This window comes from Eretmochelys imbricata, chromosome 14 (genome assembly GCF_965152235.1).
Source record: "Eretmochelys imbricata isolate rEreImb1 chromosome 14, rEreImb1.hap1, whole genome shotgun sequence".
Classification (NCBI taxonomy): domain Eukaryota; kingdom Metazoa; phylum Chordata; order Testudines; family Cheloniidae; genus Eretmochelys; species Eretmochelys imbricata.
This window is the reverse complement of record NC_135585.1, coordinates 44,274,545-44,294,295: the sequence shown is the minus strand read 5'-3', so window position 1 is coordinate 44,294,295 and position 19,751 is coordinate 44,274,545. Positions and strand designations below refer to the sequence as shown.

Below are 19,751 nucleotides of genomic sequence, written 5' to 3'. Positions count from 1 at the left end.
CACCTTTCAGCCTTCACCACAGAATTGCACTTGCCAACACAGCAGTGTTCAGCTGGAAAATGACTGACCAGCTCTAGTCTGGACCTAGGCAGAGAGGAAATGAAGAACTAAGCCAATCACTGTGCTCATGTTTGCGTTCAGGATTGTCCAGCGAAGAGAAAACTGCCATTACGACAAAGTGAGGTTGTGTTTGGACAAGGAAAGATCCTGTTGGTCTGGCTGGCTGTCCAGTAGGTGAACTCCATGCAGATGGGACTAGGTTGACACTGGATGGCTCATGCAGGGCGAGGTCAGTGCAGCCACCTCTGGGGTGGGGGCCAGGGGCTGTTTACAGAGGGACCCCTCAGTCATTTGTAAAATGCGAAGAGATGTGCAACATTGATGCAGGCGATCCCGAGGACTCCCCCACAACGCAGAGAGGAGGCGGTGGCTGTGAGCAGCGTGGGGGTTACTCAAGAGTGGGTCAGAGTGGGGTGGAGCTGGGGGGCAGCCCTCGCTCCTCTTCAGCCAGTGGGAGGCAGATGCATCCGAACTGGTGGCAGAGATGGGATCCCAGCTGGGGGTTTGCTCCAGGCTGGGCACAGGCTGCCCAGGTGGGTCTGAACCCAATGTCCCCTGCTGGCCCTCGGGCTCCCAGATGGACGCCCAGGGTAGTATGGGGAGTGGGTGCGGGGATCCTGGAGGGGGCTCAGAGCCCGAAGATGGCAGGGCCAACGCTGCAGCCCAGCAGGGCGTTGGCGGCTTCCAGGCACTCGCTCAGCCAGGCCCCTGAAATGAGAGGGGAGCACTGGAGAGACACCAGCCCGGGGAACGAGGGGAGGGCCTGGGGGCAAAGGGAACAGAGCTCACAGCACGTGCGGGACTGGTGTGGGGGTTGGGAAGCTGGGAAGTAAAGGTGCTGGGAGGGGGGCATGGAAACCCTGAAAGGGTGCTGGGATTGGGATGGGGAGAGGCTGGGGATGGGGGATCTCGAGGGCTGGGCTTTGGGGCCCTGGGGGGCAGGAATCTCAGGAATGGGGACCCATGGGGCACAGGCTCTCAGGGCCCTGAAGGGGGCTGGGCTATAGGACATGGGGGGCAGGCTCATGGCTCTGGGCCGTGAGGATGGAGGTTCCTGGGGCCCAGGCTCAGGGGCCCCATGGGGCAGGGACTCTCAGGGTTGAGACCTTGGACACTGTCCCTGCCCCCCACCCACCAGGACCCCTCTCACCTGCTCAGTCCTGTACCCAGACCACAGCCCTGGCCTCCAGCAGCTCGACTCATCACGCTACCCCACGGCCCAGTCGTGTAGCCAGACCATGGCCAGCACCGTGGCCCAGATGCTGGGGGTCACGTCCTGTGGGGGGCAGGATAGAGACAGCCTGAGTCAGCGCCCAGCCTGGCCCCCTCCCCTGACCTCCATCCCTCACCCAGCCCTCCCCCTTCCCTAGGGACCCCCTACTCCATCCCCCCACCCCGACTCGGAGGGTTCCTATAGCCCCCGCTCCAGCACCGTGGACCCTCTACCCAGATGCCCAGTGCCATGTCCAGGGAGTAGAGAGATGGCCTGAGACAGGGCCCAACTTGGGCGCCTCCATCTGGCCCTGGGCCCCCATGATCCAATGCTCCGACCCTGTTAGGGGGTTCCCAGCCCCCCGATCTGGGCCCGTCTCGCCCACTGGGCTCCAGGTTCAGGGGTCCTTTAATCCAGTCTCCCTCAGACTCCCCCCCGAATGGGTCGCCCCTAATCTCATCTGGGAGCAGAGAACAGGCCCAATCAATGGCACCTGCCCCAGATCTCTCCCCTCTCCTCTGCACCCCCGCTCACCGCACTGGGTATCCTCCCCCTGGCGTCGGTCTCGCTCACCCCCAGCACAGCAGCCAGCCAGGGGTCCAGGTTCCACAAGACGTCGGCATTTTGCAGAGACACCAGCCTCAGCAAGGGAGACTCCTCCGGTGCCCGCTCTGGGGAGAGACACAGGGAGATGGGGCTGGCACAGGGTTGTGGGTACAGAACAGCGACATGGCCTGTCCAGGCTGGGGGACAGCCAACAGCCTTAACGGTCACCCTCTGTGTGGCCTTAACTCTGTCCCTCTATGGGTGTCCTTAACCTGCTCTTCTGCACCGTTAACCCCACCACAGTCATCCTTAACTCTGCCCCTTCTTGCACCCATGGGATGACAATTAACTTTCAATCCAAGATGGGCACCCAACTCCCTGTGACTGTTCCTGCCCAGGCATTAATTCCACAACCCCACGGTGTTTCTCAAACACAGTCTGTCCCTGGGACTATCCCCCACTACAACCTGCGATACAGACCTATGGCCGGAGAGAGACACGAGAGTCTAAAGGGGTAGCGGGGGATGGGATGTTACAGAGTTTATATGATATTATAGCCATGCATGGGCCAGGGTTACGGGGCAGAGTTAAAGTTATCTGGGCTACAGTCACTTTGTATTTCCAGACTCTCCAAATGCAGGTTTTAAGGTAACTTTAAAATTTCTGCCTTTCGTGGGTTTCTTCGTTTATAAACCAGAAGGTGCCAAGAAAGACTTTTGCCCCTGAACTCGCCTGTACAAACCTCCAAGCTCAGACCCAGCTTCACAAGGTTTTTTTGCCTGGGAATTTCCCTCTGGCTTTATTTCAGAGAAAACTGCTCAGAGACATTCCTATTACGAAAAACTACTGATCCCCGCCCCACACACACCCCCTTAGCTCACTGACACAAACTCACACCCCAAATTCCACCTTCACAGAGTTTTTTGCCTGGGGGTTTCCTTATTTTTTTATTCATTTTCTTTCGAGATAATTTGCTTCACAACACTAAAAAAAACAGCCAAGAATTCCCCCTCCCTCAGCGACACAAAGGTTTTTCACCCAGGAATTTCCTTCGTTTTCTATGTCGTTTTTAAAGACTTGCACAGCTCCGTGACCTTCGGGGCATATGGGTCTCTAACCCGATGAAGCGTCACCCTGGCGTTTGCCCACCCCCGGAGTCCTGACTCCCAGCCCCCTTCACCGTTCTGGGGTGCCGTCTCCGGTGGGGCCCCCTGATTGCAGGACTGTCTGCCCTTGTGTTGGGCCCCCCCGGCTGAGCTTTGGGAGGCCACGGAGCCAGGACAGGCGCTTGCGAGGGAGGAGATGGCCGGCGCTGGACTTTGGGAGCTGCAGGCATGCGGGGCAGAGGTACTCACGTGCCGCAGCCAAGTCACGGGACAAGCGCCCGAAGACGCTGCGCTGGTTCGGTTCGTCCAGGCGCACTCCGCTCGCCGGCCGCTCGCAGATGGGGTCTATGGAGACCCAGTCTATCACCTCCATATAGTCCATGATGAAATCGAAATTTAGCGAGTAGATGGACAGACACAGAGACAGACGGACACGAAAACAGACCCAGAGAAGCAAAGGGAGGGAAGAGAATTCCGTCCCCCCCCAGACACTTAGAGCCAACACACCGCTGGGACCCTTCCTCCATACCCCCCAGCCCCTTTCCCCGAGCTGGGACCCCCCCACACCCAGCCCCATCCTCCTCTCCCCGCAGCTCCATCACAGCCAGGATCTCCCAGCTCTTGCCCCTTCCCCCCTGGCTGTGACCCCCAGATCCAGTCCCCACAGCCCCATTCTTCTCCCCCCAGCCAGGACGCCTCCTCCAGCCGCAGGGGATGCAGGGGTGGGTGCTGCACTCCATGGATGAGGGCACAATGCTGGGGGGCGAGAGGCCCCTACTAGCCAGGTCTGCTCATGACAGCAATGTGCCCGCCCCTCCTGTCCCTGCATCTGCCCGGGTCGGTCTGTCTGTCTGACTGGCTCTGTTTCTCTCTCTGCGTCTCTCCGTCCTGTCCCCGTCTGGGTCTGTCGGCTGATTCTCGGTCTCTGTCCCTGTCTGACTCTGGGTCTCCGCATGCCTGTCTACTTGTGTCTGTCTGTCTGGCACAGACCCCTCTCTTCCGGCTGGGGTGGGGGGCGGTGCTACTCCCCGTCTCACCATGCTAGTGCCCCTGCTCTCCCCATGTCCCGGAGGTATGGGGATTGGGGTCGCCGTCACCCTGGAGCAGGGAGGGGGCAGCACAGCCCCCGGGAGTCAGGGGGGCAGGGAGAGGGGCAAAGGGACATTACCCCATAAACATGATGCCCCCTGCATGCCCCTTCTGGGTCCCCCCCTCTTACACTGGGATCCCCCTGTGCTGGGATCCCTCCCTGGCGCCAGGTTCCCCCCACCTCCCCATACCGCCCCCAGTGCAAGGTTCCCCCTCCCACCCGAGTTCCCCCCACATGCTGAGTCCTCCCCTGGCGCCAGGAGCCCCAGCTGCTTTGGGGGTTACCTGCCAGCGGGACATCCCACCTCACCAGCTGCCCCCGCTCCATGTCCACCCCCACGTAGGCCGTGAGGGAGCAGACGATCCCCGAGCTCAGGCTGGCCTCCAGTGCCCGGCGCGCGTCCCCCTCCGACCCCGCGCCCACAGCCCACTCCAGCAGCAGCGACTTGGCGGCCAGCCGATGAACGGGCAGCCTGTGCCAGGGAGAGAGATTCACGGGGTCAGCCCTGGACACCTGGGTTCTAGCCGCTACGGAGAGGGGAGCAGGGTCTAGCTGGATGGGGGTGGGTGGGTGCCAGGACTCCTGGGTTCTATCCTGGCCCCGGGAAGGGAGTGGGGTCTAGTGGTCACAGAAGGGGGGCTGGTCCCATCCTGTCTCTGTTCTGCTGGGGTGAGGACGTGGGGGGGCAGGACCCAGCTGCCTGGGGTGGGGGATGGGAGCCAGGGGAGCATTGCTGTCACCTGTCTCCATCCTGTGGCTGCAGGGAGAACTGCGACGTCTTCTAGTAGGTCTGGTCCTGGATGTGATACTGCAGGGTGATGCCCCCCATGGGAATGTCTGGGGGCTGTGGGGAAAGAAAGGTGGTCAGAGGTAGAATGCAAGGGGGGAGAAGATGCCCTGGGACCCCTCAGACCCAGCTTACAGAACAAAGGGGGCAAATACACCCAATGAACACCACTTGGGGGGCTGGCTTAGTAAGCCCAATGGCCGTCATTAGGGTCCAGAGATAACAATCCCCATTGAGCTCAATGGGGCTGGGGCAGCTCAGAGACTTCCAGCCCAGTGGCTATCATTAGAGATCAGAGTTATCGATCCCCACCGAGGTCTCGTCTACACTACATACCTTGGTAGAACTACATCGCTCAGGGGCATGAAAAATCCACACCCATGAGTGGCGTAGTTACACGGACCTTAGCCCCCTGTGCAGACGGTGCTACGTTGGCAAGAAAGCTTCTCCCGTCGGCTTAGAGCGTCTTCACCAGATGTGCTACAGCGGTGCAGCTGCACCGATGAAAACTTATAGTGTAGACCTGCCCTGAGATCAATGCAGCCAGGCTGGTACAGAGACCTGCCGCCCAATGGCCATCATTAGGGGTCAGATTTAACAATTCCAACACAGATCAATGGGGCTGCGGTAACACAGAGATCCCTGGCCCAATGGCCATCGTTAGGGGTCAGAGTGAACTCTCCCCATTCAGAACAATGGGGCTGGGGTAGCTCGGGGAGCTCCAGCCAATGGCCATCATTAGAGGCCAGAGTTATCGCCCAGGAGGGGACTGTGGGGCTCCTGCCTCAGTCACTGACCCCGAGCCCTGGGGGCACCCCAGTTCGGGGGACCTCGCTCTCCCACCTGGGGCTGCCCGCGGAGCTGGGCGTAGACAAGGCACCGCTGCCCAGCAAAGATCACCTCGGGGTCCCAGTGCAGCAGCTCCGCCTGGATCCCAGGGGGCAGATCCCAGCTCAGTGAGATCCCGGTCACTGCCAGCTGCAGGGCCCACTTCAGAGACTGCGGCACCTGGCGGGGAACCGGCACACACATGGTGGGCCAGGACACCTGGGTCCTGTCACCAGCTCTGGAGGGGAGTGGGGTCTAGTAGGCTAGAGTGGGGGAGCTGGGAGCCAGGATTGCTGGGTTCTCACCTTGGGCTGCATGCGGTCCTGTCCGGTGATGAACTTGGTGCTGCCCCCGACTGCCCGAACAATGTCTTTGATCAGAGCCGTGGAGGCTCTGTCCCCAATGCCGAAGGAGAAGCACCTGGGGGGGGGGGGGGGGGGCAGAGACCGGAGGGGGAGGGGCAGAGCTGGTGGGGCCCATCCAGTGCTGGGTGGGGGCAGGGCAGTTGGAGGGGGGCCAGTAGGGCTGGCTGGACTGGGGGGGGGCTACCCATGCTCGTGGGGCTGGGAGGCAGGGTGAGGCAAAGGGTTGGGCAGATGTTGGGCACTATGGTGGTGGGGGTCCACATGATGGCAATGCTAATGGGGGCAGGGCTGGGGGGGGGTTAGGCACCCCCAGTTACCTGTGGGTCCTCTGCGATTATGTCCTGGGTGTTCTCTACCTCCCCATCCGTAAACACGAACAGCTGAGCGGGGGAGAGACGCTGTCAGAGCCAGGGACCCCAACCTCCTCAGAGACACCCCCTCCCTGTTGGGAACGGGAGCAGCCCCTTGGAGAGTCTGCCCCACTGACCTTCCCAGAGACCCCCAGCCCCATCCCTCCCCTCCCAGACATCTCCCCTGAGGGGCTGACAGACGGGGACTGCTGACCTCCCCCATCTCTGTGACCCCCAACTCCGAGGCATGACCCCAAACCATCACCTGTTCACCGGCCCCTGGAGACAAGAACCCACCGACTGCTGTGGCCACTTTTCCAGGAGCTCCCTCCTGACCCCCCACCAGTGACTTCCCTGCCCCTCCCGGCTGTAGGGCACCCCCCAGAGCTGGGCACAGCACAAAGCGCTGCCCCTCCCAGCTCTATACAGAGGTACCTCCCCCCCGGGTTGCTACGTGCCACGCCCTGCTCACACCCCCAGGGGCAGTGGCCCCCCATCTGGCCCAGAGCCCCAGGCCCACTCCGAGCAACCCCTTGGCCCCGCTCGGCTGCCCCCCAGGGCCCCCAGCCCCTCTCCGATCCCCTCTCCCAGGGTCTCCCCCTTGAACAGCCTCTGAGGGGAGTGTGGGGGGGAAGGTGGGCAAAGAGGGGCCTGTAATGGCGTATGGCCCACAGCGACAGCTGGGAGCAAACACCCCATGGGCGGCAGCGGGGCACTGGGAGTGGGGGGGCGCTCAGAGTTATTGCAGAGAATCCTTCCCAGGGGGCTGGCTGGGGGGGGTCTTGCCCCCATCCTCCGGGCAAGCTGACCCCCACGTTTGGGGTGGGGAAGGGATTTTCCCCTGGCTCAGACTGGCAGAGACCCGAGGGGGTTGGTCTCCCTCAGCAGCCTGGGGCACTCACTGCTTTGAACCGGAGCAACTGGGGGAGTCGCTGTGATCTGAAGCCTGTAACTCAGGGTTTGGGGGTGCCGGTGACTCAGCCTGAGGGGTGGGGCTGTCCCCGGGGGGAGCGAGGAGCTGGTCTGATGAGATGGTCAGGACGGTCCCTTCTGTCCTGAAAGTCTGTGAGTCTGTCCCCGCAGGCCCGCATCCCTCTCTGAGACCCCCCCCATCACCCCTCGGCCCCACAATCACTCTCCAGGCCCGCCCCAGGATGCCCCTCCGGCTGGCCCCGGTGCCCCAGCACCTGGCGTGGGTGCCCGTCCCGGCAGGGGCTGCGGTAAACGGCTCGTAGCGGCTCCAAGATCTCGGTGCCCCCAGGTTAGCCTGGGGCAGCTGGAGGCGCTGCAGGGACTCGGCCTTGGTCTGCTGGGTATTCTCCACGCTCTGCCTGCGGGGGGCGCCGACAGGTCTGGGGCTGGGACAGCCGGAGCCAGGGACACCCTGCCCCCAGCCAGCCCTGCTCCCTCACCCACCGACACCCCTGTCCCCCAACCAGCCCTGCCCCCAACCCACCGACACCCCTGTCCCCTAACCAGCCCTGCCCCCTCACCCACCGACACCCCTGTCCCCCAACCAGCCCTGCCCCCAACCCACCGACACCCCTGTCCCCCAACCAGCCCTGCCCCCTCACCCACCGACACCCGTCCCCCAACCAGCCCTGCCCCCTCACCCACCGACACCCCTGTCCCCTAACCAGCCCTGCCCCCTCACCCACCGACACCCGTCCCCCAACCAGCCCTGCCCCCTCACCCACCGACACCCCTGTCCCCCAACCAGTCCTGCCCCCTCACCCACCGACACCCCTGTCCCCTAACCAGCCCTGCCCTGACTCCCAACCCACAGACACACCCCGTCCCCCAACCAGCCCTGCCCCCAACAAACAGACATGCCCTGACCCCCAACCCACAGACACACCCTGCCCCCTAACCAGCCCTGCCCCCTCACCCACCGACACCCCTGTCCCCTAACCAGCCCTGCCCCCTCACCCACCGACACCCCTGTCCCCTAACCAGCCCTGCCCTGACTCCCAACCCACAGACACACCCCGTCCCCTCACCAGCCCTGCCCCCAACCCACCGACACCCCTGTCCCCCAGCCAGCCCTGCCCCCAACAAACAGACATGCCCTGACCCCCAACCCACAGACACACCCTGCCCCCTAACCAGCCCTGCCCCCTCACCCACCGACACCCCTGTCCCCCAACCAGCCCTGCCCCCAACCCACAGACACACCCTGCCCCCTAACCAGCCCTGCCCCCTCACCCACCAACACCCCTGCCCCCTAACCAGCCCTGCCCGCAACAGACATGCCCTGACCCGCAACCCACTGACACCCCCTAACCAGCCCTGCCCCAAGCCCCAGACACCCCCTGCCCCCTAACCAGCCCTGCCCCCAACAGACAGACATGCCCTGCCCCCTAACCAGCCCTGTCCCCAACCCACCGACACCCCCTGCCCCCAACAAACAGACATGCCCTGACCCCAACCCACAGACACACCCTGCCCCCTAACTAAGAGACACCCTCTGTCCGCTAACCAGCCTTGCCCCCTAACCCAGACAGCCCCCTCCCTGCCCTTCGGACTCACGGGTAGAAGGATTCGAACTCAGACCCAAAGCCATAGATGTTGAAATAACAGCCCAGGGGCAAACTCTTCAACAGGAGGACCAGGGTCTCCTGGGGACAGACAGACGGATGGAGAGTCAGCCCCACGGGCCCAGCCAGCCTGGGCTGCTCCCCCGGCACGGCCCCACAGGCCCATCTAGCGCGTCCCTTAGTGCTGTTGATGCGCTGGCGAGACAGGTCTCTGCGTCCATGGGGCAGGCCGTGCTGCCGGAGCGGCCCAGCAGGAGGACGAACTCCCCGGCTGGCTCTGGGCCGGCACCACCTCGGGCACTCTGGGCAGCAGGGTCATCATCACGGCCAGGTCGCCCATCGGGAGCCTGCGGGGAGATGGGGGCCAGCCCCCAAACAGGGTGGGCATGGGGTCGAAACGCTGTGAGCCACCCCCTCAGAGCCCCATGACTGTCCCCAGAGACCCACCCCCACTGCTCTGTCCCTCCCCACCCCCTCTCCCCTTAAATCCCCCCCACCCCCGTACCCAGCCCCCCAGTGCCTGCTCTCCCATCCCCAGTTCTCCCCCATGCCTCCCAAACCTGCAGTGCTCCCCAGTGCCCGCCTGCTCCCAGACACCCCGTCCTGCCAACGCCAGCTCTGCCAAGATTTCCCGCTCCTGTCCCCCCACCCTCGCCTGCCTCCAGATTCCCCCAGCACCCACCTACAGCAGCCCTAGGACTCCCCATTCCCCCATCATCCCCCTCATTGCACCATGCCCCCCCCGATCCTATGTCACCGCTCAGCACCTACCTCACCCTCCCCAGATTCCCACCCTATGGATCCCCCTCTGCGCCCCCGCCCAGGGGTAGTAGGGTTCAGGATCCCCTCCCGCACCTGGCTCGGCTCCGGGCAGCCCGGCCTCCAGCACCGCGCTGGGTTTGGGTGGCTCCGTGTAATACACCAGCAGCTCCAACTCCCTGTCCCACGGGGGGGCCTGGGCCAGCGACACCTGGGGGCGACAGACACACAGTCACCTCCACACGGTTCCGGGGGGGGCAGGGTCCCGCTGGCTCTCGCGCCCGGCTCGGCACCCCCCAATGGAGACGGGGTGAGGGGCAGACCCTGGGAACGCTGGCTGGGCCCCCCGGGTTAGGTGGAGAAAAGAGAAGGAAAAACAACCCCAAAGGCCAACGTGGGAACTTGGCTTTTCCTGGTGAAAAATTGCAAAAGTTTGACATTTTGGGGGAGTCTAAATCTTTCCAATTTGGGGGTGACATTTTCCTGGTCCCCCCACCTCCATTTACTTCCATTGAGAAACAAGGAGAGGGAAAATCCCAGACACTAAAGACTTACAGAGCCCAGCGACTGCCAGGGATTTCATCCCCAAACTGGCAGATTTCTGGGAAATTCCCCAGATCCGTTGCTGTCACTGGATCCCCCACCCCCTCAATCACCCAAAGAGTCTGGCCCATGCTCCCCCTTTCGGGACCCACCCCGCCCTACACCACATCTCTCACCCCCGGGACCTTCCCCCCACCCACAGCCCCGTTCCCTGGAACCCACCCCTCAGCCCAGAACCCTCCCCCTGCCCCACCCCCAGCACCCTCCTCCCAGCAGGGATGGCTGGGACCCAGGTGTCCAGGTGAGCCCTTACCTGGGCAGTGGTTAGGTTCCCGGCTGTATAGCTCAGGGGGGTGAGGGGGCAGTTGGAGAGCACGTGGTCGATGCCGTGGGGCGACTGCAGCATGGCGCTTCGGCTCAGGGTGTAGGGCAGCTCCCCCTGGAGGACCCGTGGGACCTCCTGGGTGATGTTCTCCCCATCCCACCCTGCAGAGAGAGACACAGGGGTGAGGGCCAGGGGGCTCGGAGAGTGGGGGGAAGATGGGAGGTATGAGTTATTGGGGGGGTATTGGGCTTGGATATCAGGGGATTTTGGGATGGCTGGGGTGGGTCATATACCCTGGGGCGGGGACTGCAGACCCTGGGGGGGTGGGGCACACTTACCTCAGGGAAGACAGTAGTGGCCTATGGGGCATTATGGGGGCTATATGGGTCTTTCACTGTGGGGTACGTAGAAGGGGCTATGGAGGTTTCAGGGGGTACAGGCTGCGGGGTCACTCACAGTGGGGTGTGTAGCTGGGGTTCTGGAGGCTACGTGGTACAGGGAGCTATGCGGGATCTAGGGCACCTAAAGGTCTGGTCTCAACATGGGGTATGTAAAAGGGGTGCAGCATGGCTGGAAGCACGCAGCTGGGGTACAGGGGAGTATGGGGGGATCTGTGGGTCTCACCATGGGGCATGTGCGGGGTGGGCGGGGGTCTGTTGGTGTCACAGTGATGGGGGTAGGGGATCTGTGGGTCTCACCGGAGGGCACGGAGTGGGGACAGGGGGATCTGTGGGTCTCACAGTGGGGCATGTAGCAGAGGCGCAGGGGGATCTGTGGGTCTCACTGTGGGGCGTGTAGCGAGGGTGTAGCATGGTCGGTAGCACGTAGCGGGTGGCCCCGTCCCCGTACAGCTCCTGTGCCTGCCAGGAGAGACAAGGTCACCCCGAGATCCCTGTCCCCCAAGATCCCCTGCCCCCCCCAACCAGCACATCCCTGTACAGCTCATGCACCCGCTGGGAGAGATGGGGTCATCCCGAGATCCCTTCAGCCCGGTCCCCTCCTCTCTCCCCCCCGGGACCCTTGCCCCCAGCACCTACCTCTTCTCCTGGAGCTGGGCCTGGATCCAGGCCCCCTGCAGCCAGGCCTGGAAGGCGTCGACAGCCGCCTCGGCGTCCACGGGGAATTTGAACACAGACTCCACGGGCCCCGGCTCCTCGTTCCTGCAGAGCAACTGGCAGCCCATGTCCGCCACAAAGCCTCGGATCAACACCGACACCGAGCTGCAGTGCAGGGGCACTGGGGGGAGGGGGACATCAGCCACAGGCCCCCCACGGGCACCGGGGGGGAGGAGCCACGTCAGCCATGGGGCAACCCTCCCCCGCAGCCCTGACTCACCCGGCTCCTTGGAGCTGGTCAGGAGGCCGCAACTCATCATCTCGGCTCTGGGGTCGGGGATCTGTGTGAGGGGAAGGTTGGGGGGTGAGATACGGGGTTCCCATGGAATCTGATGGGCACAGGGTGCCCTGACACCCCCCCCCACACACACACACACACTCGGCGATGGCTCTGAGACCCCAGCCCCACCCCTCTGCTCAGCCAGGTCCTGTGGCAGGGAGTCCCACAGGCCCAAGCTCCTAAGATCAGAGTCACGGCTCTGCCGCAACTGCGCCAGCCCCCCGCAGGGAGGGGCAGGCAGGGACTGGGGTACAGCTGGCAGTTGGGGGATGGAGAGAGAAACATAGGGGGGTGTATGGGGATGGATGGACAGATGGAAGGAAGGAGAGGTGCAGGGGTCAGACAGACAGACGGAATGAAGGGGGATGGGGGACTCGTGCGTTAGAATGAGGGAGCTGGGAGCCAGGACTGCTGGGTTTTATCCCCAGCCCCTGGGGGGGCCCCTGGAACAGCGACAGGGGTTGCAGGGGACCCGGCTCGGTCACTGGGGGGTTGTTAACCCGGCTAGGCCTTTCTCCCCACTGTCGCCCTGCAGAGAAGCAGAGGTTTGTGGAGCAGGCTCCAGCTCCTGGCCATTCTTGGCAGGGACACGGCCCTGCTATTTACTCAGCTTTCACCCCAGGCTGGAGCAGTCGCCATAGACCCCCCGCCCCAACGGGGGTGAAATCCAGCCCTTGGCCGTGCCCAGGGGCTCCCGGCGTTCTTGCTCCACGCCCCCGAGCCGTTTGGCCTGGGCCTTGGATTTGCTGCCTTACGATGGGGTTAGAGGACGGCAGCCGGTTGATTTCTCCCGCAGCAGAAATCTGGCTCTGAGGCGCGCAGGGAGTCTCTGCGGAGGAGCGGGAGCTGAGGGTGGGATGGGGGCAAGGAACGCCAGAGCTGCCGTGAGCGAGAGGGGCTCCCAACCCCACTCTCCGAGCCTCGTTTCTGCTCGCCACCACTCCAGCCCCCTGGAGAATTCCCAGCTGGAAGGTGGGACGGGGAGACTGGGATCACCTGGGGGGTCGGGGGGGGGGGGGGAACGTAGGCAGATTTCTAGACAAACCTCCCGCCCGGCTTCACACATGGTCCAGGATGGAGAATCCACCCGAGCCCCCGGGGAGTTGGGCCAGCAGCTAATTCCACCCCTCCCCGCCAGACAGGTGAGCCTCCCTCCTCGCCTGAATTCATCTGCCTGCAACTCCCAGCCACAGGACAGGCCACGTTCCCCCCGCAGGTATTTACCGCCTCTCTGGGCTGCGCTCCCTAGGCTGGGAAAGGGCTGAGGCCAGGGCAGGGCTCCAGCGGGGCGCGGGGGCGGGTCGGCTGTTCCTGGCATTGAACTCTGATGCCTAATTCCCCGCCCGGAGGAAGGGAGTCGGCGTGAAACTTCGGCCGATTCACAGGCGGCGGCTCCTGCTGCAGCAGCTGCTTCTTGGGGTGCGGCGGAGCCGCAGGGCGGGGTGGGCGGGGGTGGGGAGCTCCGACCCCTCACGGGACCCAGCGGACCCCAGGAGCCTGTGGGGAGCAGGTCAGGGCCGGTGCCCCCCGGTGCAAAAGGGGAGGGCTGAGATTTGTGTCGTCACACCGGCCGGGCGCCACGGGGATGGCCCCTGGGAAACCCACGCAGGGAGAAGCGCGGAAAGGGAGGGTGGATCGGGGCAGGGGGCGGAGCAGAAACATTTCGGGGTCACCTCCCTCCAAACACCCCCAAACCCGCCCGGCACGCAGGGCCCCGCAGCCAGGGCGGGGAGACTCTGCAGGGGCGAAGCCCTGAGTCGGGGGATGGGCCCAGACCAGGGGGTGGGGGGCCCTGGACACGGAGGGGAAGGGGGGGCTGGGGCCAGGCCCCCCAGAGGAGGGGGCTCGACTGGGGCCCGATCCGCACCCCCGGTACCTTCTCCCTCGGTCTCTGAGCAGCGAAGCCCTGAGCCAGGCTGGGAGGGAGAGTGTCCCCACGAGCCCCGCCCCCCGCCAGGGAGCGTCTGCAAACACCTCACCCCCCACCCAACCCAGCCAGGGAGCGTCTGCAAACGCCTCACCCCCCCACCCAACCCAGCCAGGGAGCGTCTGCAAACGCCTCACCCCCCCACCCAACCCAGCCAGGGAGCGTCTGCAAACGCCTCACCCCCCCACCCAACCCAGCCAGGGAGCGTCTGCCAGCTCCCCGTCCCCAGCTTCTATAACCCAGGGACCGTCTGCACAGTTCAACGCCCCCCCAGCCGGGAGCCAGGGACTGTCTGCAAACTCTTCGCTCCACACATCCTGCTATGTCCCCGCATTGAACTGGGGCTGGGGAGAGGGGGTCTCCAAACTGCCCCTTGCTCCTTCCTGCCTCTTTATGGTGCAAAAAGCGGGGAGGATTGTGGATGCAAATGTTTCAACTCCAAGATACCCCTTTCCCATCAGGGTATTCACCCCACACTCTCCATCCAGGGGGCAGTGGTGGAAACGGGGGAGAACCCATCAGTCGACCCTCACACCGGTCTCTCAGTAGTGAGAAGGCATCCAAGAGCATGAGGAAGCTCTGCGGCATGTGGGGAAGGGAGTGGGGAGTTTTTCCACCCACTGCGTTTCCTCTGGGGTCTGTGCAGAGCCTTCTTTTAATGTCCCGCTGGATGGTGTTGGATCTGCCCCCCCAGCCCTGAGTCCTCTGTGGCTGGGAGCCCAGAGCTGGGGCAGAGAGAGCCCCCCCCTCCACACCCAGCCCCACACCCATGGGTCTCTGGCCTGGGGGGACTCATTGTAATGGGGAGGTAGGAGGTCAGTCTCCATGGCCCCTCCAGACCTCGCTCTCTCTGCTGAGGCTGCCAATGAGGTAGTGCCCAGGGGGATGGGGGCATCTTCTCCCCTACGGCCTGAGCTGGGACCCACCAAATGGACCCCACAAGCAGGCTTCAGCTGGGGTCGCTCTTCCACCCCCACGGAAGTGGCTCTGGACCGTAGCTGCTGCTGGGGCAGGTTCATAGGAGGCACCTGTGAACGGGGCAGCCTGACCCACCCAGGGGATGACACAGGGGGCACCCAGGGATCCCCCCTTCCTTGCAGTTCCAAACATCACAGTGTGAGAGGAGGGGGATCCCCACCCCCCACTCCCTGATACCCCCTCACCCTCGCTGCGAGTCTCTCAGCAAGGAGAGAAGAGGTTGTTACCTGCGGGGGACTCCGGCCTGGGGAGAATCTGGAGAGAGAAGGGAAGAGAAGAGAAGGGGTGAGAGCTCCAGGGAGGGGATGGGGGTGCAGAGGGATGGAGGGATGCTGGACGGGGGGATCTCCAGACAGACAGACAGAGGGATGCGGGCCGAGGGAGGTCACTTACCCAGCACAAGCAGAAGGAGAGTTCGTGCCATCCTGAGCTGGTTGCTCTGGGGTGGGAGCTGGGTTCTCAGCTCAGCCACCGCCCCGTCTGGGTGCAGGGAGGGGGACGGGCCCTTCCCCTCTGATGGAGACAGAGGAAGTCACAGCCTTAGGCGCAGTCACCGCTCAGCTCAGAGGGCCATTGCACTGTAACTGCAGTCCTCTTACTTTAAAGTGTAATGTGTATCCCTCTTTTGTATTTACATAGGGCTCATGTTGAAGGAGATTTTTGTCCACCACTCTGTTCCTGTGAGACACTAGGGCAAATTCTCCAAAGTCAAGTGAGTTACACCAGATGTGAATTTGGTCCAATGTCCCTTTGTAACATCAGTACCCAAGCTTGTATCCCAACTTGATAATAACTCCATAGGAAGGATAAATAAGTCTTTAATTTAAATACTCAGATCCTCAAACCATGAGCCTGGGATTTATATTGCATATTAGACAAAAAGCTCACAATAAAAATCATATTGTATGAGGTGATCAGGTCCCTCATTCACATTAATTGCTGTGTTTCTGTGTCTTGCTATCACTGTACACTGAGTTGAGTATGTTGTGAAATCAGTAACTTGAATTATTCTTTTATCCTTGTGAACCATCAAATGACATTGCCTGAATTGTTTCAGGTGCTCCGATGGTCCAGTGAAGCACAATCTAGAAATTCCATTTGAAACATCCATGTTTGCCAAGAGAAACCAAAGCTACCAGTAAAATTCTGTTCAAGTATCAGGGGAAATGAAGGTGTATTAACTGTATGGTGATCACAGTTAACAAAAATTATCTCTCTCTGTGTCCCCAGACACATCTATCTATCTAATCTAATTTATCGTACTACCTAGGTATTCCAACAATAAATATATTCAGACTAATCAAGTGCATAGTGTCTCACAAAAGTAGAATTCACAGAATAAACTAAATTGGTTGAGAATGATTTGTGGACTTAATCTTCCTTGTACATATCACTTTCATAATCTTTAACATTTTGAAACAGCCTCCACCAGGCCCAAAGTGATAGCTATCCACAAAAGCACCACATTTCGGTGGCATTTCATGATTCTAACACCTGTGAGTGCATGGAAACGTTAGAATTTACACTCATGAAACTCAATGGGCTCAAGATTCAATGGAAACATGGACACTGCTTATGTGAATCAGTGAGTGACCACTTACAATGATCTTTATGTGAATATTAGGTAAATCAGATGGCACAAAATCTTAACCAGTTCCATGTTATTTTATGAAGCGATATTAACTGTACATAACAGATCCTTATGTTTTAAGTACATTTGGTAGACTGGATACTAATCTACTGTAAATTGGCAGTTGAAGGTCTGGCCAAGACAGCAGGCAAGCCTCAAAGGGTTTGAATGTTGGGTTAAGATAAAATTCTGGACAATGTAAGGTGAAATCCTGGCCCCACTGAAATTAAGTTCTGTCGTTGACGTCAGTGTGGCTAGGATCTTCTTATGATTTTTAATGTCTGTCTCACAATATTTGTTGTTTTTCTTCAAATCTCAACTGCTTGAATCAACAGATCAGCTTTCATATTTTCTTTTACATAATCATTATCCCTCTCTCTTCGGTAGTTCTTTTCACCCATAGATCACAAAGCACTATATAAAGGAGGTGAGAATCATTATCCCCATTTTACAGATGTGGAAACTGAGGCACAGAGAGAAGCCATTTGTTAGGGGGCTTATTCCTTCACCCACTTACTTCCCTGGTCCTTCTCACATGAACAGAGAGCAACAATACCCGAAGTCCAAAGGTGCAAACAATTCGATGTTTATTGGGGTAAAGTTCCAGCAAGCATGATTCCAGTTTCCTTCCTTAGTGTCCCTCTTCCCAGCTCTGATACCAAAGAGCCTTAGACCTGTCTCCCTCTTCCATTCCTGCCGTTAGCCAAACATGATTCCAATTTCCCCATCCACAGTTCCCATTTCCCCCTGCCCACACACCCACCCACCCACCCACTCACTTCCTGATTGACTGCAGATTATACAGCCCCCTAACACCATTACTTGTCCAAAGTCATCCACCAAGCCAATGGCAGAGCCAGGAATAGAACTAAGAAAAGGAGGACTTGTGGCACCTTAGAGACTAACCAATTTATTTGAGCATAAGCTTTCGTGAGCTACAGCTCACTTCATTCTCCTAGTCGCAGTCCAGTCCTCTTGCCACCAGGGCACACTCATGGTTACAGAGAAAAGCATAAAAACATGAAGTGCACCCTACAGACTCAAAAACCAGACAGCAAATCAAAAGAACCCAACATTTATTATTTAAAGCCAATCTCATGATTTCTAATGACGTCTCCTCTCCTTGCTGAGATGCTCGCAGCGAGGGTGAGGGGGTATCAGGGAGTGGGGGGGGGTGGGGATCCCCCTCCACTCACACTGTGATTTTAAAGGTGAATCAGGACTAAGATTCTGGATTCAGTTTTGACATCATCAAAATTTTGTAAGCTATTCTCACATATTTTCAGTCCAAACCAGCAGAATCCGTGTGAAATCAATCTTTCCAAAATTTTGGAATGCCCGTGTACTAAAAACAAAGAAAAAAAGAAGCCTACAAAAATACCCATCTGGGTTTTTACCCAGTCTGGAACTGGAACCGGAACTTTATTCTGAATCCCCTTCAAAATCCACTGGGGTCTTGATTTGAGGTTCCTGTGGGTTTATCTTACCTTGGTTTGGAAGGGTTAAATTTTTATCAGTAAATGTCGGGAAATGCCAGTTTCGCCACGCAGAACGTCAACCGCCCAAAAAAAAAAAAGGTCCAAAAAACCAGTTGTCGTTAAATAATTATTCTTTGACCCACCTTGTTGTCTGACACGCCACAGTAATTTCCCACAAGTGTGAAAATACAAATAGACAATATTTTTTTAAAAAATGCTCACAAATAAACCTTGATATTCTCTGTCAAAATTATAAAAAAATAAAAATTGAATTCTGCCAAGCCTGTCGATATCTCTATCCTCTCCACAGGCCAGGCTTTAATAGAAATAAATAATTGGCATATGTGCAATTTGTTTCATTTTAAATTAAATACAAAGTAAGAGGATAAAAATGCATAAGGGCTGGATTTTGAAAGGTATTTAGGTGCTTAATGGGGTTTTAAAAAGTATCTAGGCCCTTAAAACTCATAGAAAATCCCATTAGGCACCTAAATACATTTAACAATCTGGCTGTAAATGTTCAAGGATGTGAGACACTAAGGACCAGATTGTTAAAGGTATTTAGTCACCTAACTCACACTGATTTCCATTGGAGTTGGGCAGCTAATTATCTTTAGACTTCTGGCCCTCAGGGATTGTTGTTGTTTTTTCAATGCCCTATCAACTTTGGTATATCTTTCATGTGCAGACTCATTTTTCTTTCACCACATTTTCTGTGACAGCCAATGACCTCCAGCACATTTTGAAAAACATCGCTTCCCTGAATACATGTTTCAGGGCTTCTTTTACCTCTGGGTTCCTCAGTGTGTAGATGAAAGGGTTCAACAGGGCTGTGACAATAGTATTCAAGACGGTGACTATTTTGGTCAATTCCAATGAGTTCTGCATGGAAGGGTTGACATGTAGGAAAATGGTCGAACCGTACCAGATAATCACAACTGTGAGATGGGAAAAGCAAGTTAAAAAGGCCCTTCTCCATTCCTTATCTGATGGGATTGTCAGTACAGTGGAGATGATGTAAAGGTAGGAGAGCAGGGTTATGACACAGGAGCCCAGGATGACGATGAAGGAGATGATAAAGGCCACCAGATCAATAAGGTAGGTATCTGTGCAGGAAAGAACTATCCACGGTGCTAGGTCCCCAGAGAAGTGATGGATGACACTAGGGTACAGAAGGACAACCTGGTGATCAGAAATGCTGGGACACAAATAGCCAGGAAACCACACAACCAAGAGCCAACAGCCAGCTGAGCAGTCAAGGTGCTGTTCAGGATGGAGCTGTAGAGCAAAGGATAGCATATAGCCACATAGCAGTCGTAGACCATGACAGCCAAGAGAAAATCTCTGTGCATCCTAGGGAGAAAACAAAATACATCCGTAGGACACAGCTGACGAAGAAGATGGATTTGCTTTGGGACACAAGGTTGGCAAGTGTCTTTGGGATACAAGCTGTGGTCTGCCATACCTGCGGGAAGGAGAAATTGCAGAGAAGGAAGTACATTGGGGTGCGAAGGGGACGGCTGGTTGCCACTAGGACTATGATCGCCACATTTCCTGTGACAAGGAAGAGCACAAAGAGCGAGATCTGCAAATATTGGGTCGCAGGGAATCCCAGGAGAATAAATTCCTTCACACTGGTGTGATAGCCCTTTTCCAGTGCGGTCAGCTGTTTTACCTGCCAAAACAAATGAAGACATGAAATTAAACTGATTAAACACAACCGTGGCTTTGTGGGATACAGATGATTCTGATGCACAGAAAGAGCAGATAATTAAAAGAGGCAGGAAATAATGGTTTAAGGCTGAAAATATCCTATTGCTATTACATTTCTGGA

General features: G+C 58.7%; 2 pseudogenes; both read right to left on the bottom strand.

The window, feature by feature from the left end:
- Nucleotides 1-688: 688 nt before the first annotated feature.
- Nucleotides 689-14,850, bottom strand: LOC144274113 (von Willebrand factor A domain-containing protein 5A-like; annotated as a pseudogene).
- Nucleotides 14,851-15,010: 160 nt separating this feature from the next.
- LOC144274112 (olfactory receptor 287-like) lies at nt 15,011-19,242 on the bottom strand (annotated as a pseudogene).
- Between the last annotated feature and the right edge of the window lie 509 nt (nt 19,243-19,751).